At 43.8% G+C, this 26,388-nt stretch overlaps 1 pseudogene; it reads left to right on the forward strand.

The window, feature by feature from the left end:
* The first annotated feature begins 2,656 nt into the window (after positions 1-2,656).
* LOC146425626 (endogenous retroviral envelope protein HEMO-like) lies at positions 2,657-26,030 on the forward strand (annotated as a pseudogene).
* The last annotated feature ends 358 nt before the right edge of the window (positions 26,031-26,388 follow it).

The raw sequence follows: 26,388 nt of genomic DNA on the forward strand, positions 1-26,388 counted from the left end.
CAGGCCGATCAGGGGTATGGAGGCAGCAAGGTAATATTGGGTCCAACTCGTTGCCACCTTTCTGTATGTTTGTATTGGTTTGAAAACAAACCAGTGGGAGATCACAAGTCAGGATTGAAATTAAAAATAAGTGAAATAATACAAGGAAAAAGCACTGACAAAGTCAGATACAACCTAACACCCTGTTAGGGTGGTAGTAGCAGTCCAACTGAAGTAGTCCAGTTGAAGCGGTGATCCTGTGAAGGTCTGGTCTCCAGCTGAAGGTCCAGTGGTAGCTCTTGTCCTCTGGGAACCCAGTAGACAGGGCTAGCTCAGGCAGTTCCAAGGCCAGGTTATATCCAGGTGGGAACACCTGGCTCCTCCCTCCTGGGCAGAGCATCCCACAATGGGATGAGATAAATCCATGAGTCACACAGTGGGTCCCTGATGGCCCATTGTCTGTCATGCGGGGTGGGTCATTAGCAGCTGGTAACAGCTAACGGATGGCCCATTGCCTGTCATCCGGAGTGGGCCATTAGCAGGTGATAGCAGCTAACGGCCCACAGCTGGTGGTAATAGAATACTTAACTACATCTATATTGCAACCTAGGACAATGTTCCTCTTTTATCACAATACTGATCAATGACCAATTTTTCTTCCCATCTATGGGTGGTAACTGGGTACAAATCCAGCAATTGCTCATATTAAGAGCCCTGGATACATTTTGCATCACAGTATTGTGTAACCCCTGGGCTGAGCCCTGGGTCATGGTTACCAGTTGGATAAACAACAGACATGTAAACAAGTATTTAAACATTATCTAGGTTTGCATCAGTCTCTGTTTACTCAATGGCCTCAGGAGCAGAAGCCTTCTTCACTCTGGAATAGTGGATCCATGGTCCTTTCCCAGCAACCTTGACAACAGTGAGGGTAGTCAGCAAGACTTGGAATGGTCCCTTCCACGTAGGTTGCAAGGGGTCACTGTCCCACCACTTGATGTAGACCCAGTCTCTAGGCTGAAACGGGTGGACAGGGATGTCTAATCTTATAGGTTTGGACAGGACAATGAATCTCTGGAGCTTCTGCAAAGTGGAACTGAAAGCCATTAAGTATTTCTGTAAATTAATTTTTCCTCTCATGTGAATTTCTCCCGGGATGTGTGGAACTTGATATGGTCTGCCATATAAGATTTCATAGGGACTTATGTTGTCCCTCCGCCTTGGTTGTATGTGGACCCTCAGTAAGGCTATAGGCAAAGCCTGAACCCATGTCATAGATGTTTCTTGACAGATCTTACAAATCCAGGCCTTGAGGGTTCTATTCATACGTTCAACCTTGCCACTTGTTTGGGGCCTATATGGTGTGTGCAAGTCCCAAGTAAGTCCCAGAATCCTGCTAACTTCCCCGACCACTGCTGCAACAAAATGTAGTCCCCCATCTGATGACATTCTCAAGGGAATCCCAAACCTTGGAATTATATGGTTAAGCAAGGGTTTTACTACTTCTTTTGCTGAATTGGTGCGACAGGGATAAGCTTCAGGCCATCCACTGAACGTATCAACCAATACCTGTACATATTTGTATCCTTCCTAACGCGGCATTTCAGCAAAATCTATTTGCCAGTAATCTCCTGGGAGATGACCTGCCTTTGTCACTCCTAACACCACTCTCTTGCTTGTGTCAGGGTTGTTTTTGCAACAGTTTTCACACTTGCTTGTTACAGATGGCACAATATCAGTCATCCCTCTCCCTATCACTACTTTCTTCAGATGTTTTAAAAGGTTTTCTGTTCTCCAGTGTGTACTCTCATGTTCCCTCTGTGCGATTTCTATAAGGATAGGGGGTGGGACTACAACATGGCCTATCGGTGTAACAGCCCACCCAACCGCCTTAATTTCAGACTTAAGAAATTTAATTAATTTGTGGTCACTCTGATCATATTTTGGAGTAAACCCTGTCAGATCTACTTTTTTTCTGTGGCACTACTGCAAAAATGCCTTTTTCTGCTTTCCCTCTTGTCATTTCATCAGCAAAGCGATTTCCCACTTTGGGAGTTGTCCTCCCTTTTTGATGACTTTTGCAGTGCGTGAGAGCTACTTCTGTAGGCTTCGAAATGCTCTGCAGGAGTGCTAGGATTTGTTTGGCATGTTTAATGCCATTACCTTGAGCAGTCAGCAGGCCACATTCCTTCCAAACAGCTCCATGGGCATGAACAACACTGAATGCATATTTGGAATCAGTCCATATATTTACCTTCTTTCCCTCGCTCATTTCTAGAGCTCTGGTCAGTGCAATCAGTTCAGCTTTCTGTGATGATACATCTGAAGGCAAGGCCTTTGCCTCAATTACTTCATCTGTGGTGGTCACTGCGTAGCCTGTCATACGCTTACTGTTTCGTATGAAACTGCTCCCATTAGTAAAAGGTTCCCAATCTGGATTCTCCAGAGGCATCTCCTTCAGGTCTGGTCTACTGGAATAGGTCTCTTCTATTGTCTGCAAACAGTCATGCTCAGGCACGTCATCAAGCAATGTGGATGACAAAAACATTGCAGGGTTTACAACAGATGTTGTTTTTAGAGTGACATCGTCTTGTTCCAACAACACAGCCTAGTATTTAAGCATTCTGCTGGGGGATAACCAGTGTCCCCACTTTTGCTCCAGCACAGAGATCACGGCATGGGGTACATACACGACCACGTGCTGCTCAAGGGTGAATTTCCGAGCCTCCTGTATTAGGATGACAGTTGCTGCCACGGCTTTCAGACACCCAGGCCACCCTTGGCTACCATTGTCTAGCTGTTTTGAAAAATAGGCTACAGCTCTTCACTGGTCTCCAAGGTATTGTTCCAGTACCTCTAGAGCAACATTCTGCCGCTTGTATGTAAAAATTTAAAAGGGCTTAGGTCTGGCAGCCCCAAAGCTGGAGCAGACATCAAGGAATGTTTTAGTTGTTTAAATGCAGACCTTGCTTTCTCTGTCCAGTTGATGGTTCCTTTTTCAGCTGTGTTAAGGGTTTCATACAGAGGCTTTACTATTATTCCATACCTTGCCACCCAAAGTCGGCACCAACCTACCATACTGAGGAAAGCTTGCATCTCTCTAACCGGGTGGGGCTCTGGAAGTCGACAGATAGCTTCTTTCTGTTCCCTGCTAAGTTGTCGATGACCACAGAAAATTTCCAGCCCCAGGTATACTATTGTTTCTTTGGCAACCTGTGCCTTTTCCTTTGAGACTCAATATCCACCCATGCCCAAAATATTCAAAAGATTTACAGTGAGCTGGATGCAGTCATCTTGTGTTTTGGCTGCAATCAGGATGTCCTCAACATTTTGAAGGATTTCTCCTCTTGGTTCTTGTTTTGTCCGGTCTACTAGTTCCTTTGACAGCTGATGTCCAAATATTGTTGGGCTGTTCTTGAACCCTTGGGGTAGCACTATCCAGGTTAGTTGAGTCTTTCTTCCTGTGTCGGGATTTTCCCACTTAAAGACAAAGAGTTCTTGACTATTTTTGTGGATTGGAATAAAGAAAAAGGCATCCTTGAGATCTAAAACTTTGAACCACCCTAGTTCATTTGTCACTGTGGTCAGAAAAGTGTAGGGGTCTGGTATAACTGAATGTATGTCCTCTGTGATCTTGTTAATTGTCCTCAAATCCTGCACTAGCCTGTAACTCTTACCATCACCCTTCTTTACTGGCAGGATGGGTGTGTTGTATTTGGACTCACATTCCATTAGCAGACCGAATTCAAGAATTTTTTCAATTGCAGGTGCCCTACGATTTTCTAATTTCAGAGAGCACTGTTTCTGCCTTACCGGTGTTGCCCCTGCTTTGAGTGCAATACTCACAGGTTTGGCTCTTTTGGATCTCCCAGGCAAATCACTGGCTCATACTATTGGAATAACCGCATAATCAACTTCTTTTGGAATTTCTCCACAACATTCCTGGATGAGGATAGTAGCTGCTTCAACAAATTTTAGATTCAGGAATTATAACTTTCACTCCCTCTTCTTTGGAAAAATTAATTTCTGCTTCCAATTTTTCCAATAAATCTCTGCCCAATAATGGTTTTGGACAATTTGGCATATATAGAATTTGATGAGTCACCCAGTGTTTTCCCAGTTTAAATTTTAAAGGTTGAAAGAAAGGCCTTGTTTCACTTACCCCTGTGGCACCGATCACATCTACAGTATCTTGACTCAATTTCCCCTTTAAAGTATTTAACACAGAATATGTTGCTCCCGTATCAACTAGAAATTCAACATCATCTTTCCCCAGCTTAATTGTAACGGAAGGCTCCGCTGGGGTGGATAATGCCTTCGGTCCCTGTCAGTTCCCATTCACAGCTAACTCAGAAGCTGGGGGAGTCTGTTTCACCCACATTGGACACTCGTTCTTCAACTGTCCCTTCTTCTTGCAGTTGGCACACTGGTCTTTGGTTAGAGGAGGGTGAGGAGGACCCTTTTTTTGTTTACTAGCTGACTTCCCCTGACCATGTTTCTTCTTGTGTCGGGGTCTACCCCCTTATCTCCCTTATCTCCTGTATCTTTATCTGTTGGATTCCTATTTTGATATACTTTCAAGGCTGCATTCAACAACTTATTTATATCATACTCATCCATTTTTTGCATCTTTTTCCTTATGTCAGTTGTAGATTGGCCTATAAATATGTAGGCTAAGTGGGATTGCTGCATCGCGGAATCTATGTCTAAATTTGTGTATTTCCGTGCAGCCTCTTTAAGCCTATTCAAGAAGTCTGTAGGGATCTCAATAACATCTTGTCTAATTTCATATAATTTGGCCCAATTCACCACTTTACGGATCGCACATTTTAGCCCAAGAACCATCCACTTTTGATACTGTTTTAATTTGGCCACCTGCCCTGGCGCATTGGGGTCCCACCCTGGATTTGTCTGAGGAAAAATATCACTAACAGGTCCTTGAAGGGTACCAGCTGTAATTTGAGTCTCTATAGCATTTACAGCAGCCTTGATGACCATCTCCTATTCTGTACTATCTAGTACTTCATCCAGAATTACATTTAGATCACTCTAATCTGGGTTTTGTGCCTTGATGGCTAATTCAAACTGCATGGCTACCCTCTCTGGGTTTTCCCTGTATGTCCCAACTGACTCTTTCCATTGTTGGAGCTCTCTGAGGGAAAAAGGAGTTTTGATATAAACCACTCTGATTCCCGACAGCCTGCCTTAGAGGTGCTTCTAGGACAGCCTCTTCCTTCCTTGGTTCATCCTTCTTAGATTTAGTATTTTTCGCGACCGGACTAGTAGCCCCTATAGCCTCTCGGGCTATTTCCCCCTTCTTCCCGGTAAGCCCGCTGGCTGCTGTGGCTACAGCCCCAGCCTCGGTCTCCTCCTCCCCCTCAGAGCTATCTGCATTGAATTCATCTGGCTCACATTTAATTTGAGCTATTTCTCTCTCAGCTTTGCCACTAGTTGCATGGTGAAGCAAATGCCGCCTGCTGCTCCCCCCTTTCCCAGCCTGGGAGGGGCCAGTAGCAGACATGCTTCCATCCTTGTCTGGATCCACCCCTGCCTCCGCCCTCAGTGTGGCCAGTGGGCGGTGATTGGCTCACCCCTGCTCTACCCCTTCCTCCACCCTCAGTGCGGCCAGTGGGTGGTGACCAGCCCGTCCCCGCTCCTCCCTCATCTTCACCGTCAGGGCGATGTGGGGAAGGTGGCAGCAGAGGGGGTGGTGGCCACCCATCCCCCATCCCTAGTGCTGCATCAACAAAATGAAGGGGGGAAGCCGACGGCTGCAACGGCAGAGTGGGGAGGAGGAGGAGTGGGAGGGGGAGGGGGCGCTGGCCAGCTTCTCCCCCCCCGGCCCAGCTGGCCCCTTTTGCAGCTGGGGGTATGTTCCCCCCCGCGCAAAGCGGGTGCTACCAAATCCATGTCAGTCATGTCTATCTCCTCAGCTCTGGTTAGAGGCTGCTTTTTCCTATCTTTTTTCTTCTTCTTCTGTAAAACCATCTCAAAGCAGCCCTTTTTCATTTGTTTGTACACCTCTTCTCGAGTCAGGAATATAGAAAACAACTCTGCATACCTTAACTCATCAAACCTGCCCTGGACCCGAAACTCTACTAGTAGTTCTGTACTTAATTGGTTGTCCAAACTACCTAGACAGGGCCATTTCCCTCCCCCTTCCAGTTTCAACACAGGCCACACCCACACTAAAAGCCTAGTGAGTTCCCCCGTGTTCAGGGTTTTTTTTTTCTCCGTTAGGATGTGCCAGTTTTTAAAGATCAGGCCCAGTGGGGAATCCTGTGGGATTTTTGGGTTAGTAGAAGATGCACCACCCATATTTTGCTTATAAACGGAAAGAAACAACCGTAAAGAATGTTCCTAGCCTAGAGTCTGGCACGAGAAATGAACCTGCAGTTCCCACGCCCAGCAGAGTAGAGAAAGCAAGCTTAAAAAAGAGCATGCTTAGAGACTTTGGCAAGATTCGAACCACCACCCTTTGGTAGAAGAACCTACACCCCCAACCCTGGGCCACAGCTCCCCCTGAGCCACAGCTCCCCATGAGCCGCTAAGTGGCCCTCTGTGAGTAGTAGCGAAGAGCTTCCTGTTCTCCTCACAGCCCCCCCTGCTGCGGGAGTGTAGTAGGTTGTAAAAAACCCTCGTTTATGGCCTCCCTGGTGATTCGCCCCAATCGAGCTCAGAGACACTTCAGAGACCAAGTCAGAGAAGTGGGTATTTGCTTTATTCAGTGCACCGGATGTGTGGGGATTGTTTCCACCAAACACACACACACCTCAGTACCCCAAAGACACAGTGTTATAGGTAAAATCATGAATATTAATTACATTCTTCAGGATAGGAGTGGTTATACAAATCATTTCTCGGAAGTCATTAATATCATTAGCATGTGCACCACGCATGCTCCGTATATCCTGGTGGTCTTTGGAGACCCCCAAAGCCTCCTCTAAGGTGACAGTCCTTCATGGGATGATTCAGCGGTTTCTGTGCTGGTTTCAAATGCATGCTTAGCTGATAAGCCATCAGGCCAGAGCTGTTACCTACAATTTGAATTTGAATTAAGAGTTCAGCCTTCAGTCCTGGAGGCTACAGACAGGCGCCTGTGCTGGTGGAAGGGGGCAAAAAGCTCAGAGTCTCAATCCCCCCCTTTTCTTTTGTAATTTGTAATTCTTTACAAATCTTGTATGTCATGAAAGTAAATACCTTTCTCTATTTTTATATCTAAGTTTATACTTTTGCTATTGGATATAAACATCACAGTTCTAAGTACATAATATTATATAACAATAACTACTATTGTAGACAGTAAATAACAATGCAATAACACAAAAAACTATTACATACATTTGTTTAAGTTAGGATTAACATAATTGCAACAGCTTGTATTTATAACTGTACATACTCTTTCTCTTTTGGCATACAGCAAATCTATAGTTAATTGTGAGATGCTCTTTATCTTGATTTGCTGTGCTTTTATGGCATCTGCAGTGGCATTCATTATGGCCTCTACAATGGTAGAAAGGTTCTTCTTTAGTTTACTTACTTCAGGCCAGGGTATAAACTACCTGGCAAAACTGAAAATTGGTGGGTTTATATATTCGGAGTAAGCTTTGTTAGTTGAGGAACAACACTAATGTGGAGAGATATTGGTTGAGCAGTTATTTTGAAGAAAAAGAAGAAAGACAGAATCTATAGAAATTATAAGAGGAATGTTAATTCTTTTGGCTTTCTTGGGCCTTCTATCCCCTAGCAGATTTCTTTGGAGTCAGGGATGGGGAGATTGGAGCACTGTCCTCTGCTGTGTGCATGGCTGGCCCCACTATAGGGCTGGGCTTGGAGCTCTGTGCAGCACTGCCTCTGCTGTGTCCATGACTGGACCTCACTGCAGGGCTGGGATGCTCTGGGGGTGAGGTAAGGAGCAGTTCACTGTCTCACCGGGCAAGGCCTGACCTGTCCCTTTCCCACACACACCACACACACAGGCATTTTGAAGTGTTGCAGAGACATTAATTTTTCCAGTTTTGGCAGCTCACATCATGGCTCCAGACAGTGATCAGGACCTCTGATAGCTTTTCTTGCTTGTAAAATGGGGTACTTTTCTTCCTCACTTTGGTAGAATTTCTAGCAAACAGATCAGAAAGGAAAGAGGAAAGCATAACTGACTAAGATTCTCATGCTGTTAGTTTTTGCTTGTGATCCATTAGGCTATCTTTTCTCTCTTTTTCAGTCTTTTGTTTTACTCTCCGTAAATCTAGATTATCTTTCAATTTACAGAAAAAATATGCTCACAAATATTAGCCACTCACATAAATCAACAGATGTTCAGGATCTTTTATACGATTTTGCGAGCTTTTTCTAGGACTTCAAATGTGCTACTGAAGAATGGCACTTTTAACTGCTATTTTAAATTAACTTTTAAATTGCGGAGCCCAAAGCCTGGCAGATTGGTCTATGACTTTTAGCGATTTTTCAAAGGCAGTATTTTCTTTTGTGGGGCTTAGCATTCTTAAACACTGGACAAACAACTATGCATTAAACAGCAACAGTTATAAATACTTAGTAAAATAGCCAGCCATCCTTTTGAAACCTTTTCATTTTAAAAATGAAATTATTTTGTTATTGTTATATATCAATTTCACAAATTTAGATTCAAGCTCACATAGCTTTCCCTTTTTTTTTTTTTCTGGCTTACTTACCCCTTTGCATCTGAAGCCATACTTGCCATTACAATTATTACAAGGTTTTGCTAGGATAGCTGACTGTGGATAACACTGTTTTGGAAATACAAAAAAAAAAACAATTTAATGTGTTTCATTTTGGTGTTGCATCTTTTAACCAATTTACTGTATATTATATTGTCTAATATTGTTCTTTTGTGTCTTCTTTATCTGGAGTTTCACACTGGAGAGGAGTCTCTGGCTGTAGATCTCACAGCCGTGAGGGAAGTTAGCAGTTCTTTTGCTTCTGTGGCTTGAGTGGTTCCTTGTCTTACACAGCGTTTTGTCTGATGAGGACACACTGAAAGATGTGTCCTAGGTTGCAATATAGATGTAGTTTTCTATTACCACCAGCTGTGGGCCGTTAGCTGCTATCACCTGCTAATGACCCACTCCGGATGACAGGCAATGGGCCATCAGGGACCCACCGTGTGACTCATGGACTTATCTCATCCCATTGTGAGATGCTCTGCCGAGGAGGGAGGAGCCAGGTGTTCCCACCTGGATATAACCTGGCCCTGAAACTGCCTGAGCTAGCCCTGTCTACTGGGTTCCCAGAGGACAAGAGCTACCACTGGATCTTCAGCTGGAGACTAGGCCTTCACAGGATCACCACTTCAACTGGACTACTTCAGTTGGACTGCTACTACCACCCTAACAGGGTGTTAGGTTGTATCTGACTTTGTCAGTGCTTTTTCCTTGTATTATTTCACTTATTTTTAATTTCAATCTTGACTTGTGATCTCCCACTGGTTTGTTTTCAAACCAAGACAAGATGTTAAAACAAACTTGCACAGTGATAACACATGTTAGAGTGGGAGAATGATGAATTCTTGCCTCGTTTAACTCCCCATTGGAAATTCTTTTAATAAGTGAGAAATTAAAATTTAATAAACTTCCCTTTTTTTATAATTTCTTAAATGCATGTATTACTCTATATGCATATTTAGAATTAGTAAAAATATTCACTATTTTGTCTTTATATACTTCGCAGGATTTTATAAGCACTTACAGCTCTGCTGCTTGAGCTGACTATGTGAGAGGCAATGTTTCACTTATTTTAACTTCCTTTCATTAACGATAGTGTATTTTTCAAATTGTTACTCTTCTAGTACTTTTGAAGACTCACTACTAAATACATTTTTTTTTTTCCAACTTCCTCAAGGAGGCTGAGTCAAACCCCTTGTTTTTGGGTTTTTTCTTTTTTTTCTTAAATACTCTCGTTTTACTAGACAAGATTCACAGTACAACTGCGCTGGTCATCTACTCAGATGTTCTTTGAGTTAATAAATCTTTAGCTTGGTGTGAAACTTATGAGGTATATTCCTATTGTCAGCCTTCGGGCTTCATTTACCATCGGAGCTTTGGCTGCACAACTTTCAGACAGTGCGGCCAGCTTCTGGCTACATTCTGAGACAATCAATAGCTGCCAGCCACTGGATTTGGTAACTTATAAAATTAGCATCACGCCACCGTGTTCTCTAAAAGTGGCTGTCAAATTCTCAAAGCATGGGGAAGAACACCTTTTTGCAAAAGTTACTTGCCATGACAACCAACCATACAGAAAGGACTGGACCCTCTTGGGGACATGAATTAAGCACACATTGTCACGTTCTTGGCTGCTTGAACAGCCCCGGACAGTGGCTCAGAGACACACCTTGTCTCCACCTTCTCCTCAGCAGTTCTAAAATTTTTTCCTCTGCAGCAGTTAATTTGTATTTTCTCTAAGGCAATTTGGCTGGCTGCTTGAAGGGTAAAGAATTTGAATTACAAGCATTCGAGCAAACTTTTGTTCAAAAAAAAAACCAAAGCAGCAACTCAGAGTAACCCAGGCAGGAGATTTTAACTTTGAAATAGTTAATTACAAAATTTGGTATATCTTTTCTACAGACATTTTTGCTTTCAGTGTCTCTTTGGCATTACTTTTGCTCCTGCCTTCTTTTATCTTTTCTTACATACATTTGCAGTATCTTTCTAACCAGTTTCTTCAGGGCTTATTCAGCCCTTCTCCAGCCCCCACCCGCACTACTGCCTGGGGGTGCTCATTGTCTCACAAAGTCATTCTGGTGACCTAGACAGAACTCTTAACAGACAATCTACATTTCTAAACATTCCCTCTGCAGTATCCAAACGCAGCCCTTCCCCCTCCGAGGCTGTCAGCAGGCAAGGCCAGCAGCACCACAGGTGATCGGTGTGTCCCACAGCCACCCTGCCCCAGGGGCTGGCAGGGTCAGGGACTGTCTGGTGCTGAGCCCGCAGCTGTCCCACAGCTCCAGCTCGGCTCCGCACCTCCCCACAGGCCCTCAGCCTGTGCATCCAGCCCCGCACCTCCGAGCTCGCCACTGCCACACCGAAAGGGGAGGACACAGGGAACTGCAGCTCGCCCGGGGTTAGCTGCTAAAATTTTAGGCAAGATGGGGGAGGGTCCCGAAACACCTCTCTTCCTTCTTTTTCCTTTCCCCTTACTCTTATTTAATTGCAAGCTCCATCTACTACAACATTCTATACAACCATATTTCAGCAGCTACACACAGGAGCTCTAAAGAGGTACTTATTAGATTCAATTAGTTATTTTTATCTTGCGGGCGTCCCCGCATAAATTTATATGCCGGCAAAAATACCAATTAACACAGGTAAAACTTTGCACACACAGTACATGCACACACATTAAAAAATTTCAGAAGCACCCGAGCAAATAGACAACATCACTTCCTCTCACAATTAATACACGCGCACTGAGTTTAAGTTTCACAACGGTTTCCACACACAAAACACAGAATTTTAATCGCAAAATCAAATAGAGCAATACTAGAAAGGTGTTGGGGTCCGAGCGTTCTCAACTCAGCAGCCAAAATCCCTCCATTCAACAATATAATCTGCCCCCTTCCAGACACTCCAAACCAACGGTTTATATGTGACCTACACTCGTTCACTCTTTGCCAGTCTCTTCGCTTTTCTCTGGCCGTTTCTGTCGCCAGAGAACGGAAACGTAGATAAAGCTCCATTCTCGCTCAATGTCGGAGACAAGTCTCATTCGTTCACACTCACACATTAACAAAATAATGACACAGTAACACAGTAACAGAATAACAACAGACAGAACAAAAATCACAGTATGTTGTAATACAGTGGAGTCCAACCCCTTAAAGGCACCTTTAACTATAGTGGGGTCCAACCCCGGGGTCCAACCTTTTAAAAGTACCTTTTCTTGACAGCGGGGTCCAACCCCGGGGGTCCAACCCCTTGCCCGGGACTAATTTCGGGAGACCCAGTCTCCACTCACCCTCGGGGACTAGCATACCGGACCTGCAGGCATTTATTTTAAAAGTAGCAAATACCTTAATTTGGTGCAGATGGTCCTTAGTCTACTCCCGCCGTGAGCCAAAGGACAGCTGAGCTCCCCCTGAAAATTCAGGGTCGCAACTGGGAGGTCTGCTTACCCCTGGATCCGGCAGCCGAGCAGAGTCAGGGTCCCATCTGGGGTGCCAGTTTGATTCGCCCCAATCGAGCTCAGAGACACTTCAGAGACCAAGTCAGAGAAGTGGGTATTTGCTTTATTCGGTGCACCGGATGTGTGGGGATTGTTTCCACCAAACACACACACACCTCAGTACCCCAAAGACACAGAGTTATAGGTAAAATCATGAATATTAATTACATTCTTCAGGATAGGAGTGGTTATACAAATCATTTTTCGGAAGTCATTAATATCATTAGCATGTGCACCACGCATGCTCCGTATGTCTTGGTGGTCTTTGGATACCCCCAAAGCCTCCTCCAAGGTGACAGTCCTTCATGGGATGATTCAGCGGTTTCTGTGCTGGTTTCAAATGCATGCTTAGCTGATAAGCCATCAGGCCAGAGCTGTTACCTACAATTTGAATTTGAATTAAGAGTTCAGCCTTCAGTCCTGGAGGCTACAGACAGGCGCCTGTGCTGGTGGAAGGGGGCAAAAAGCTCAGAGTCTCACTGGCCACACTCCTGCCCTTGGAGATCTCCCCCAGATGCTATCTAGCAATAAAACCATAACCCCCTTCTCCCTTGTTCTCACCTCTCCTGCTGTGTTTCTGCGGAAGGTTTTTGGGAAACTCCCTGGTTTTTCGCAATCCTGGACCGCTGCTTCCCTCCCGTAGTGCCGGCTAATGGGGGGGTGCAGCGGGGTGTTTCTCAATCCAGAATCGGAACTCAGGGTCCCCTTCCCTCCTGTCTGGCTCACCAGAACTGATGCCTTATCAGCTGGTGAAAATAACAGGCAGACACAGCAGTATAAGAGAAAAAAGGGTATTACCTTGGTTTTAATAGGACCCCAGGTGCCCCCTCGTCGAAGGTGGAATCACGTCAAGGAGCACACCCATGTACAATGCATATACAATTTTATGGACCTTACAAATTAGCATATCTACCTAAAATCCCCCAATAAGAAACTTAACAAATGAAGTAATTGTCCCCCTATTCTAATTATCCACCCCCTAAATGAGGCTACAATCTAGTTTACAAAAACATGTTCCAGAGAGGAGGCCCCATCCAAGGTTGGAGCCTCTAGTTCTGAGATAGTAGGGATGTTTCATCTTCCCCAAAGAACTCTGAACTAGGCTAAATATCAGAGTACAAGGGTTATAGACATGTAGAGCTTAGGTACAGGGAGTGAAAGGTACAGGGAATGGGAAAAGGTATTGTCCTGGGGTGAGGGTAATCCTGTGTAGTCCCATATCGTTGTTCGTATGCTCAGAAAATGTGGTCCTGCAGCTTTAACTGCATTCAGCCAATGGGAGGAGAGTGGGTTGTTTAAAACCCTTCCCCAAGCCTCTCTGCAGGGGAAGCGAGGTGGAGGAAAAGACACTCCTGGGGCTGGCTGGAGGCTGCTGTCGACGCTGCGAGTTTTTTCCCTCGGGGTGCCTCTTTGTCATCTTCCTTTTTGGACCCTTTTCTCGTATTCGTTTTCTCGCCAAGAAAACCCAAGGAGCCCCGGAGCACGGCAGATGAGAATCCTCCAGAGAGCTACTGGAGCAACTCCGCCCAGCCCCCAGGGGCCCCTGAAGAGGGGAAACTATGCCTGAGATAAGGACACTAAAGCTTACCACCTGTCAACTCAGGTTTAATAACTCCTTTTCCCCTGTTTTCCCCTTCCCCTGTGCCTTGCAGGGTACTCTGTGTGTCTTGTTAAATAAATAGGTTGGTTTTTTTTTTTCACTTTCATTTAAGAAATTCTGTTGTGAGTGGGGGGGAGGGGGTACCAAAGCCCTTGGCTTTCGGGGAGGCATTTTTTCGGAGTGCTCTCCACCTAGAGATATTTGTCTCTAATCCAGGACAGGTATAAAATGTATAAAAAGGGTATAAAAGAGTATAAAGAGAAAAGACAAAAAACCATCAGGCATCAAGGCAAAGATGATAGCTTTATAGCAGTATTCTTGTTGGAATACCTCAGAACAGAAGCAGATCTCTTTATTGACACAGAGTCTTTTTGAACAAGGTGTAGCAGATATATATTATCTCATCATCATGAGGAATTTGTCTATGTAGTTCTGGCCATTTGTAATGTTTTAAGAAATTTACAGGTGTTTCTTTAGGAATGCTAAATGCCAGATATTTAAGGAAGTGTTTGTTTTTTTTTTAAGAAAATGATCAATTCTTATTAATGTGCTGGCTTAAAAAGGAAAAAGATAGTGAACAGATAACTTTTGGAATTTCAAATATCCCCAAATAACTTTGACTATATAGTTTATTTCAAATGAAGTTGTATATCTGAAAACCAGAATGACAATAACAAGCATTCACAGTTTGAGTCAGACCCCACAAAGTAATGTCAGGAAAATTAATCCACAAACACCCGAGGTTTATGTCTGAAAAGGAGACAGAGGAGTCCTGTAACTTTATTCATGAATAAAGGGAGAGGTCATGGGCATTTCCTATGGGGTCTCTCAAACTGTTAGAGGACGCAGCCTCTTTTTATCCTAATTTCCCGGCTGCGGTTCCCTCTCTCTTTCCCCATTGGCTGCGGTACTCAAGAGGTACAGACTTCCCAAAACACCTAATGCAGACCCCATTCTAATGTGTACCCTCCCTTCTTCTTTTTCTTGTGTTTCTGTTCCTGTAGTTTATTAACACAGTTTTGGGTAAGTCAATCAGTGGAATTCCTATGAAAATCCTTCACATTGTTTCTTCTATCTTTCAGTATTGGTCTTAACAGCAGACTCACAGTTTGTTTGTAAAGACACTCCCGTATTCCTTTCAATAATGAACTTTTTTTAGATAACGTTAGGTTAAAACATTTTTCCTCCTTTTGTTTGTGTGAAGTTTTTTTTACTTTTCCAATGTGTATGTGTCCTGGATTCAGGGTGGATGATGGGGTGTGGCCAAGCCCCTGGTGTTATTCGATACCACCTCATGTAATTGCCAGGGGCCAAGGAAAACGACTCTCTCTCACTTGTAAGAAGGGTGTTCCTTCCAGTGGAAAGCATGGTGGATGGAATGGTCCAGTATTGTTTTATGTGTAAATTGTTTCCTTTTCTTGTACCTTTTGTTATTAATATAGTTGCTGTCACTGTTCATTTTCTTATCTCATTGCTGTTTCCAGAAAATTGTTCTTATCTCAACTTATGATCTCTGCCTTTTGTGCCTCCCATTCAGGGCAGGAGGGGAGTGGCTCAAGGTCTTTTTAATGGGAGTTCTGAATTGGGGAATACCATTCCTAAACCACGACAGCATGATTCATACTTTAAAGCTTTTTCTGAGTAGTTTATGCTTTTACTTTTCAGAAAATGAAAATGAAGGAATTTTTAATCTTAATTTTGGTAGGGTGAACCATCTCAAGACTTAGCAAATAATTATCAAGGCAGGTAATGCTATATCACCTCTTCTAGGAGATGGATAATGATCAAGTAGTTTCATCAGTTCCCTATTTCCATTAAGTGCTGTCTTCTTTTGCATGTGTAAGTGGAAACAAGAATGAGCTTGCTGATATTGAGAAAGGAGTAATCAATAGGAAACTCAAGTTAACTTTTGGGAGACAGAATAGGTGAATTCTAAAACCTAAAAAAACCAGGATTCCCTTAATCTCATCAAAATAAGAGGGACAAAAGAATCTGTTTGAAGCCAGCAAAAGAAACCGCTGAATCATCCCACAAAGGACTGCACATGCTCCAGAGAGAAAGGTGAAAGGTGCATTGTGATGAAGACTACTGGGACCTTCATCTTGGAGGAGTCTTTGGGGTTCTCCAAAGACAACCGGGACATACAGAGCATGCGTGGTGCATATGCTAATGATATTAATGACTTCCGAGAAATGATTTGTATAACCACTCCTATCCTGGGGAATGTGATGAATATTCATGAATTTTACCAATAGCACTGTGTCTTTGGAAGTGCCGGTGTGTGTGTTTGGGGGAGGGAATCCCCCACACCCAGTGCATCGAATAAAGCAAATACCCACTTTTCTGACTTTGACTCTGAAGTGTCTCCAGGCTCGCTTGGGGCGAATCAAATTGGCACCCCAGATGGGACCCTAACTCTGCTCGGCTGCCAGATCCAGAGGTAAGCAGCCCTCCCAGTCGCAACCCTGAATTTTCAGGCAGAGCTCAGCTGTCCTTTGGCTCATGGCGGGGGTAGACCAAGGACCATCTGCACCAAATTAAGGTATTTGCTATTTTTAAAAACAAAAATGCCTGCAGGTCCGGGGTGCAAGTCCCCAATGGTGGGTTAAGATTGGGTCTCCCAAAATTAGTTCTGGGCAAGGGGTTGGACCCCACTGTCAGGAAAGGTACCTTTAAGGGATTGGACCCCACTGTACTGCACCATCATCCTGCTACTTTTGTTCTGTCTGTTGTTATTTTGTTGCTGTGTGAGTGTGAACGAATGAGACGTGTCTAGGACACGAAGAGAGAGTGGTGCTCTATCTGCGGTTCCGTTCTCTGGCGACAGAAACGGCCAGAGAAAAGCAAAGCGACTGGCCAAGAGTGAATGAGTATAAATCATATATAAACCATTGGTTTGGAGTATCTGGAGGGGGGCAGATTGTATTATTGGAGGGGAAAGATTTTAGTTACTGAATTGAGAAAACTCAGATCCCCAACACCCTTCTAATATAGCTCCATTTGATTTTCCTTTTGAAATCCTGTGTTTAGTGTGTGGAAACAGTTGTGAGGCTTGGACTTTGTGTGCTTGTATTAATTGTGAGAGGAAGTGACATTGTCTATTTGCTCAAGTGCTTTTTAAATTTTTTGGAATGTCTGTGCGTGTCCAGTGTGTGCAAATTACCTCTGTTAATTTGTATTCTGCTGTCATATAAGTTCATGCAGGGATGCCTGCGGGATAAAAGTAACTAGTTGAGTCTAATAGGTATCCCTTTGGGACTCCTGTGTGTGTGTAGCTGATATTTGTGAGTGTATTTATTCTGTGAATTGAAAAACAATCTAAATTTACGGAAGAAATGTGGTTGGTTACCAAGAAAGCCAAAACAGTCTATGATAGGGGCTTTAAAGAAGGATAATAGAAGTAAATCTCTAGAATATAGTTGTGTAGAGTGTTTTAGTAGAAAGAGTGGGCATGTTGAAGGGATGTTGAGTCCGGTAGCAGGTAGATAAAGTAAAAGAAAGAAGGAAGAAGAGGGAAGAGATGAGAAGAGAAAATGGGTGAGGATTGGGATGTTTTTCAGCACCTTCCCCCATCTCGTCCTCCAATTTTGCCTGCTGACCCAAGGCCAGCTGCAGGACACCTGTATCCTCCACTTCCGGAGCAGCAGGAGCGGGCGGAGAGGTGCGGGGCTGAGAGCACAGGCTGGGGGCCTGTGGGGAGGTGCGGAGCCAAGCTAGGGCTGTGGGACAGCTGCAAGCTCAGCACCAGGCAGTCCCTGACCCTGCCACCCCCCAGGGCAGGAGTGGCAGTGGCCTCCCAGCATCTGTGAGGCTGCAGGACACTCTGGTCACCTGTGGTGCTGCTAGCTGTGCCCGCTGGGAGCGCCGGAGGGGGGGCTGCGTTTGGACACTGTGGAAGGAAGATCTGGGAAATGCAGATTGTACATGGAAGGATTAGGATTGTCTGTAAAGAGTTTTGTTTGGGTCACTGGAATGATTTTAAAATGTGGGAGAATTGGCACCCACAGGCAGTAGTGGGGGAGGGGGCTTGAGGAAGGGCAGAATAAGCCCCTGAATGAACTGGTTAGAAAAATACAGCAAATGTATGTAAGAAGGGATAAGGAAAAGGCAAAGGCAAAGATGATGCCAAAGCTATTGCAGCCCCAGAGGAATAAACTTTGGGGCCCCTGGGACGGAGGAGATGTGGTTGGCCACCAAGACGTGGCAAAGTCATTCCCTCCTCTGAAGGAGAAAGCTGCTCGAAGCAGCCATTTGGGAAGGGATCAGTGTGGTATCTGCAGGGCAGAGAGACACTGGAAGTGGAAATGTCTGTAGAAATAGCTAGATCCTCAGGAAGAAGTCCAGCAATTAATAGAAATGAATTGTTAAGGATGTCAGGGGCTCCCATTATACCAGAGATCTACCACACAGGAGCCCTTGATAACTTCTAAGGTGGGCCTGGATCGAGAGGAGATGTTTTTCCTAGTAGACACAGAAGGCTCTTGATTTACTTTGAATTTTATACCTAAGGGAGGGAGTTGCCAACAAAATCTTTAATTATTCAAGAAGTGAGTAGATATGATGAAGTATGTGCCTTATTCAGCCGCTATTGGTAGATGTGGGTAATAAGTTTGAAATGTATAGATTTCTGTTTGTTCCTACTTATGACTGTAACTTACTGGAAAGAAATTTGATGGCTAAAGTCAGAATGCGCATTATTATTGTGAAGAAATACAGAAGTTAACACTGTGGTGTCTTTGTCTGAAAAGTCTTATGCTAAAATAAAGCCAAGAAGTGTAGGCAGCCCCAGGGGAAATGGTATAATAGATAATGAATATAAATCAATAGTGATAGTATAATTGGTTATCCTCTATTTAAGTAACTACCAAAATGTTATTGTGCTTAAAATACAAGTGCACGGTGAATTCAAAAGTCTTTTGTGTACACAAGGATTTGGAATTTAGTTTTTAAAAATTAAAGTTCCATGTGTAAGAACCCTCAGAAACTTGATTTGTATAAAGGATATACCAAATTTTGTAATTAACTATTTCAGAGTTAAAGTCTCCTGCCTGGGTTACTCTGAGTTGTTGGGTTTTTTTTATGAGCAGTGTTTTGCTCAAGTGCTTACTTAGCCGAGCCTTCAAGCAGCCAGAAGGGTTACCTTCGAGGAGATGTAAATAAACACTGTTAAGGGAGAGTGTGAACAATGTCTTCCCCTCGAAATCAAGCTCTGCGTGCTTGCAGAGGAGGAAAACAAAACTGGCTGTGTTGCAAAATAAAACTAGCTAGCAAAAAAACATAATCATTTCCAATGGGGGGGTTGAAAGAGGCAAGAATTCATCCTTCTCCCCACTCTAACATGTGTTATCACTGTGCAAGTTTGTTTTAATATCATTAACAACTTTGAATGTTCAAGTGTGTCCTCATCAGATAAAAAGCTAAGTGTGTCCAGATGTGAGACAAGGAGCCACTCAAGCCACAGAAGCAAAAAGAACTGCTGACTGCCCTCACAACTGTGAAATCTACAGCCAGAGACTCCTCTCTAATGTGACTATAATTAACACCAGACAAAGAGAAACATGAAAGAACCATATTAGACAATATAATATACAGTAAATCTGTTAAAAGCTGCAACACCAAAATGAATCACATTAAATTGTTTTGCTTTTTGTATTTCCAGAACAGTGTTATCCACAGTGTTATTCCTGGATCAGTCAGCTATCCTAGCAGAACCTTGTAATAATTGTAATAGCAAGTATGGCTTCAGACGGAAAAGGGTAAGTAAGCCAGAAAGAAATGAGAGCAGTACCCTTTTTAATGCATGCACATAAAAAACCGGCCTCATTTGCAAATTTACATTTAAGTCTATAAGCTAAATTGAGATATAACCATATGTAAATCAAACAAAAATAATTTTCTTTTAAATGAAAAGCTTTCAAAAGGATGGCTGGCTATTGTAACAAACTGCTAAAACCAAGTAAGTTCTATTAGTGATTGTCACTTTTCTAACTGTTGCTGTTACATATATATTTGTTTGTCCAGCATTTGGGAATGCTAGGCCCCACAGAAGGAAGATACTGCCTTCAAGAAATTGCTACTGATCATGGACCGATCTGCCAGGCTTTCGGCTCTGCAACGTAAAGATGCTTTTAACTTTAAAATAGCAGTTACCATTCATATGAATTTCAGTATGCTTTCCTCTTTCCTTTCTGCTCTGTCTGCTAGAATTCCCCCCAAAAGAGGGGGGAGAGAGAAGATAGCCTAATTAGATTGATGCCTTAAAAGCTGGTAAAAATAAGAGGCAGACACAGCAGTATAGGGAAAAAGGGTTTTACCTTGGTTTTAATAGGATCCCAGGTGCCCCGTCATCAAAGGTGGAATCACACCGAGGAGCACACCCATGTACAACACGTATACAATTTTATGGACCTTACAAATTAGCATATCTACCTAAAATCCCCCAATAAGAAACTTATAAATGAAGTAATTGTCCCCCTATTCTAATTATCTCCCCCCAAATGAGACTACAATCTAGTTTACAAAAACATTCCCGAGAGAAGGCCCCATCCAAGGTTGGAGCTTCTAGTTCTGAGATAGTAGGGATGTTTCATCTTCCCCAGAGAACTCCGAACTAGGCTAAATATCAGAGTACAAGGGTTATAGACATGTAGGGCTAAGGTACAGGGAGTGAAAGGTACAGGGAATGGGAAAGGGTATAAAATGTATAAAAAGGGTATACAGAGAAAAGACAAAAACCATCAGGCATCAAGATCACAAGCAGGGAAAACTAACAATACAAGAGTCCTAGTCAGTTAATTAAATTACAAACGTCAAAAGGTATCAGTGGATCAAGATCACAGTCTTGAGCCATGAAGTTGGCTGCCAAAAACTGAAAAGATTGTCTCTGAGACACTTCAAGATGCGTGTGTGGGGAGGGGTCAGGTAAGGCCTTGCCCTGGTGAGACAGTAAACTGCTCCTCACTCCACCCCCAGAGCATCCCAGCCCTGCAGTGGGGTCAGTCATGGACGCAACAGAGGCAGTGCTCCACAGAGCTCCAATCCCAGCCCTGCAGTGGTGCTCTCAGTCATGGACAGTGCTGAAGCAGTGCTCCATTGTCCCCATCCCTGTCTCCAGAGAAACTAAGAAAGCAAATCCCGCTGGGGGATGGAAGGCCAAAGAAGGCCAAGGGAATTAACATTCCTCTTAGAATTTATATATATTCTGTCTTTGTTCTTTTTCTTCAGAATATAAATGAAAAACTAAGTCCCTGGGAAATTAACTGCTCAGAATTCTGGACATATGGGGGGGCTAATATGTAGAATAAAAATTGGACTAGGTGAAGACTAAAGACCAAGGGTTGGCCAGTGCCCCCAGGGCGGGGTTGGTATTGGATATGTGGACACAGTGCCTATAAAGTTTTACCCTTGGGATGGCAGGGTCGCTGTGCAATAAGACCAGTATTTCCCCACATTAATATTGTTCTTCAACTACAAGGCTTACTCTGAACTTTTATACGAATAGATAAGCCCACCAGATTTCACAGCTTCGCCAGGTGGTTTATACCCTGGCTCGGAATAAGTGAACTAGAGAAATCAATAGTGAATCTTTCTGCCACTATAGAGACCATAATGAATGCCACTGCAGATGCCATAAGAGCACAGCAAATCAAGATTAAGAACATCTCACAATTAGCAATACAAAATAGACTTGCATTCGATTTGCTGTACGCCAAAGGAGGAGGAGTATGTACAGTTATAAATACAAGCTGCTGCAGTTATGTTGATTTAAATAAATGAATAGAAACAGATTTGCAGACAATTTTGGACAAAATGCTACCATTGCATCAAATCACCTTAGATGACACTTCTTGGGGGTTTAAAGAGGTATGGGACAAACTTACAGCATGGTTACCCAACTTATCCTGGCTTAAACAATTGTTTGTAATAATTATTTTTATTATTGCATTTTTATTTACTGTCTGTATTAATAGTTATTGTTGTATGATATTATTTATGCGGAATCGCAATGCTTATGCTCAATGGCAAAAATACAAACTTAGAAATAAGATAGAGAAGGGTACTTACTTTCATGATATACAACATTTGTAAAAATTACAAAATGACCAAAGAAAAAAGGGGGGATTGAGAAAGGGGTAATCAATAGGTAACACAAGTTAACTATTGAGAAACAGAATGTCCTAGGTTGCAATATAGATGTAGTTAAGTATTCTATTACCACCAGCTGTGGGCCGTTAGCTGCTATCACCTGCTAATGGCCCACTCCGGATGACAGGCAATGGGCCATCCGTTAGCTGTTACCAGCTGCTAATGACCCACCCCGCATGACAGACAATGGGCCATCAGGGACCCACCGTGTGACTCATGGATTTATCTCATCCCATTGTGGGATGCTCTGCCCAGGAGGGAGGAGCCAGGTGTTCCCACCTGGATATAACCTGGCCTTGGAACTGCCTGAGCTAGCCCTGTCTACTGGGTTCCCAGAGGACAAGAGCTACCACTGGATCTTCAGCTGGAGACCAGACCTTCACAGGATCACCGCTTGAACTGAACTACTTCAGTTGGACTTCTACTACCACCCTAACAGGGTGTTAGGTTGTATCTGACTTTGTCAGTGCTTTTTCCTTGTATTATTTCACTTATTTTTACTTTCAGTCTTGACTTGTGATCGCCCACTGGTTTGTTTTCAAACCAACACACAGAATATGTGAATTCTAAAACCTAGAAAAACAGGATTCCCTTTATCTTATCGAGGTAAGAGGGACAAAAGAATCTGTTTGAAGCCAGCACAGAAACTGCTGAATCATCCCACAAAGGACTGCACATGCTCCAGAGAGAAAGGTGAAAAGTGCATTGTGATGAAGACTACTGGGACCTTCATCCTGGAGGTGGTCTTTGGGGATCTCCAAAGATCGCTAAGACACACAGCGCATGCATGGCACAAATGATGCTTGATGGGTTTTTGTCTTTTTTCATTTTACTTTTATACTCTCTTTATATATATCCTTTTACCCTTCCCCATTCTTGTACTTTTTACTCCCTGTATCTTAACTTTACATGTTTATAACTCTAGTACCCTTGCCCTGCTCAGAATTCTTTGGAGAAGACGAAACAAACCCCACAATCTCAAGAACATGAGGCACTAACTTTGAACAGAGCCCCATCACTGAGACATGTTTTTGTAAACGGTTTTAACCTTTTTGGGGGGGTGTCGCTGTTGAGCAGCTAGCAGAGTAATGAAGGCACCAGTTCTCAGTGGCAAGAAGGAATGACCTTTATTGTTTTGATTTCATCACATATATAGAGTTCTCAAAAGTCACCCAGATTGGTCAGTCAGAAGCCTTCCCCCAGGCCTGATTGGCCAGGCCTGCACTGCCCAAGTTCTGGGACACTGTTCCAACAACATCCAAACTTTATTTATAAAACACAAGAAAATTTCTCATGGGAAAAACCTGTGCTAGCCACAGCAGGGAGGTAATTTTAATAAGGGGGCAATTACTTCATTTGTTAGACTTCTTATTGGAGACTTTTAGATAGGTATGCTAATCTAGGCTGTCCATAAATTGTATATGAGGGATATCGTTGGGGCTTGTTCGTCAGTGTGCATCTGGGATCCTATTAAACCAAGGTAATACCCTTTTCCTATACTGTGTGTCTGCGTCTCAAAATTTTTTACCAGTGATAAGGCATCAGTTTTGGCAAGCCAGCCAGGAGGAGAAGGAACCCCGAATTCTGATTTTGGACCGAGAAACACCCTGCTGGAACCCCCCCACTTGCCGGCACTACGGGAGGGAAGCGGCGGTCTAAGATTGAAAAACGGGAGTTTTCCGAAGACCCTACTGCAGAAACACAGCAGGAGACGTAAGATCAAAGGGGTTTTTTTTATGTTTTTATGGCTAGCTAGCATCTGAGAAGATCTCCAAGGGTGGGAGCGTGCCCAGAGGGGGCCATAAAAGGGGAGTTTTTTTAACTACTCCGCTCCTGCAGGGGGGGGCTGTGAAGAGAAGGGGACTCCCTTCGCTATTACTCACAGTGAGCCACATAGGGCTCACGGGGGTCTGTAGCTCAGAGGGGACTGTGGCCCACGGGTTGGGGTGTGGGTTCAACTACCGAACTTCGAATCCCGCCAGGGTTTCTAAGCTGAACACGCGTGGTTTTCAGGCTTGCTTTCTTTGCTCTGCTGGTTTGTTTCTGTACTGATCTATAGGTTAGGAACCTTTTCCTACTGTGTCTTTCTGTTTATAAGTAAGATATAGGTGGTGTGTTATCTACCAACCCAAAAATCCCGCAGGATTCCCCGCTGGGTTTGATTTTGAAAAACTGGAATCTGCTGACAGTAAGAAGTGCTGCTTTACATTCCGGCGAATTAACCAGACTCTCGCTGTGGGTGTGGCCTGTGTTGAAACTGGAAGAGGAGAGTAAATGGCCTCAGTTGAGCAGTTTAGATAATGAACTTATTACAAAGTTACTCATAGAACTCCGAGTTCAGGGCAAGTTTAAGGAGTTAAAATATGCAGAATTGTTTTCTGTATTTCTAAATCGAGAAGAAGTGTATAAGCAAATGAAAGAGAACTGCTTTGAGATGGCTTTACAAAAATTAGAAAAGAAAAAAGATAGACAAAAACAGCCTTCGACGAAAGATGAGGAGATAGACATGACAGACACAGATTTGATAGCACCAGCTTTACGCAGGGGGGCATCACACCATCCGCAACAGGGGCTGGTGCCCCCTCTCCTCCCCCCTCTTCCTCCTCCTCCTCCTCCTCCCCCCCCACCACCATTCTGACTGTCTGCCCCCCCCTTCACCTACTTGATACAGCACAGGGAACAGAGGAGGTGTGGCCTCCTCCTCCTCCACTGCCGCCCTCCCCCTATCGTTCTGACTATGAAGATGAGGGTGGAGCAGGAGCAGAGTGATCCCCACCCGCCCGCTGCCCTGAGGGCAGGAGCAGGGGCAGAAGCAAGGGTGGAGGCAGGGGTGGAGACAGGGGTGGAAGCAAAGGCGAGGGACAAGAGTAGAAGCAAAGGCAGAGACAGGGGCGGAAGCAAGAGTGAAACCGGGGCAGATCGGGACGGAGAGGGAAACACATCTGCCGCTGGCCCCTCCCAGACCAGGGAAGGGGGGAGCGGTGGGCGGCACACTCTGTGCCGCTCAACTAGGGCTGAGAGGGAAAAAATCCAAATCAAGCGTGAGTCAGACGAATCCAGTGTAAATGTAAATAGCTCGGAAGAGGAAAGGGAAACCGAGGCTGAAGCTGCAGCCTTAGCAGGCAGTGAACCTGCTGGGAAGAAGAGGGGGAAAATAGCCCGGGAAGCTATTGGAGCTGCCAGTCCAGTAGCAAAATGTACTAGATCTAAAAGAGATGAATCAAAGAAGGAAGAACCTGCCCTAGAAGTACCTCTGAAGCAGGCTGTCAGGAATCAAGAGATAGTTTATATCAAAACTCCTTTCTCCCTCGGAGAACTCCGACAATTGAAAGAGTCAGTTGGAACATACAGAGACAACCCAGAGAAAGTAGCCATGCAGTTTGAATTAGCTATCAAAGCACAAAACCCAGATTGGAGTGACCTAAATGTAATGTTAGATGAAGTACTGAATAGTACAAAAAAAGAGATGGTTATCAAGGCTGCTGTAAATGCTGTAGAAACTCAAATTGCAGCTGGAACCATTCAAAGACCTGTTGGTAATATTTTTCCTTTAATAGATCCAGGGTAGAATCCCAATATACCAAAAAAAATAACCAAATTAAAACAATATCAAAAATAAATAATTATTAAACTAAAATGTACTATTCCTAAAGCAATTAATTAGGCCAAAATATACGAAATTAGGCAAAGTCTAAATGAGACCCCCACAAATTTCCTGAACAGGCTCAAAGAGGCTGCACGGAAGTACACAAATTCGGACTTGAATTCCCCATTACAGCAATCTCATTTAGCCTACATATTTGTAGGCCAATCTACACCTGATATAAGGAAAAAGCTGCAAAAATTGGATGAGTATGATATAAATAAGTTGTTGAATGTGGCCTAGAAAGTATATCAAAATAGGAATTCAACAGATAAGGATACTGGTAAACCCCAATACAAGAAGAAACAGGGTCAGGGGAAAAGAAAGAGTCCGCCTCACCCTCCTCTAGCCAAGGACCAGTGTGCCATCTGCAAGAAGAAGGGACACTGGAAGAACGAGTGTCCAATGCGGGTGAAGGAGACACCCTCATCTTCTCAGTTAGCTGTGGATGAGAATTGACAGAGACCAAAAGCACTATCCACCCCAGCGGAGCCTTCAGTTATAATTAAGCTAGAGAGAATGTGGCAGGATGCTCCCCCCTCCCCCTTCTCTCTCTGATCAGTCCCAAGAAATGGATGGCTCAACTTAGGTTGATAGCCTATTCAACAGCTATCTAATGCTGGCGACTGAAAGTCTGAAAAGACACTCCCCTGTGGAATGTAGAGAGAATGTGAGAAATTTTCAGTGACTACAAATACACACTTTTATCCTATAAAAAGCTCACGAAATCTCAGAAAAGGTAGAAGCTTTCTACATGGACATTGGAGCGTGAAGTGAAGTCTTCTCCCCAGGGTTTGGACGCAGCCCTGTGGTTACT

The sequence above is a fragment of the Lichenostomus cassidix genome, chromosome W (assembly GCF_008360975.1).
Source record: "Lichenostomus cassidix isolate B80296 chromosome W, HeHo_3.0, whole genome shotgun sequence".
NCBI lineage: Eukaryota > Metazoa > Chordata > Aves > Passeriformes > Meliphagidae > Lichenostomus > Lichenostomus cassidix.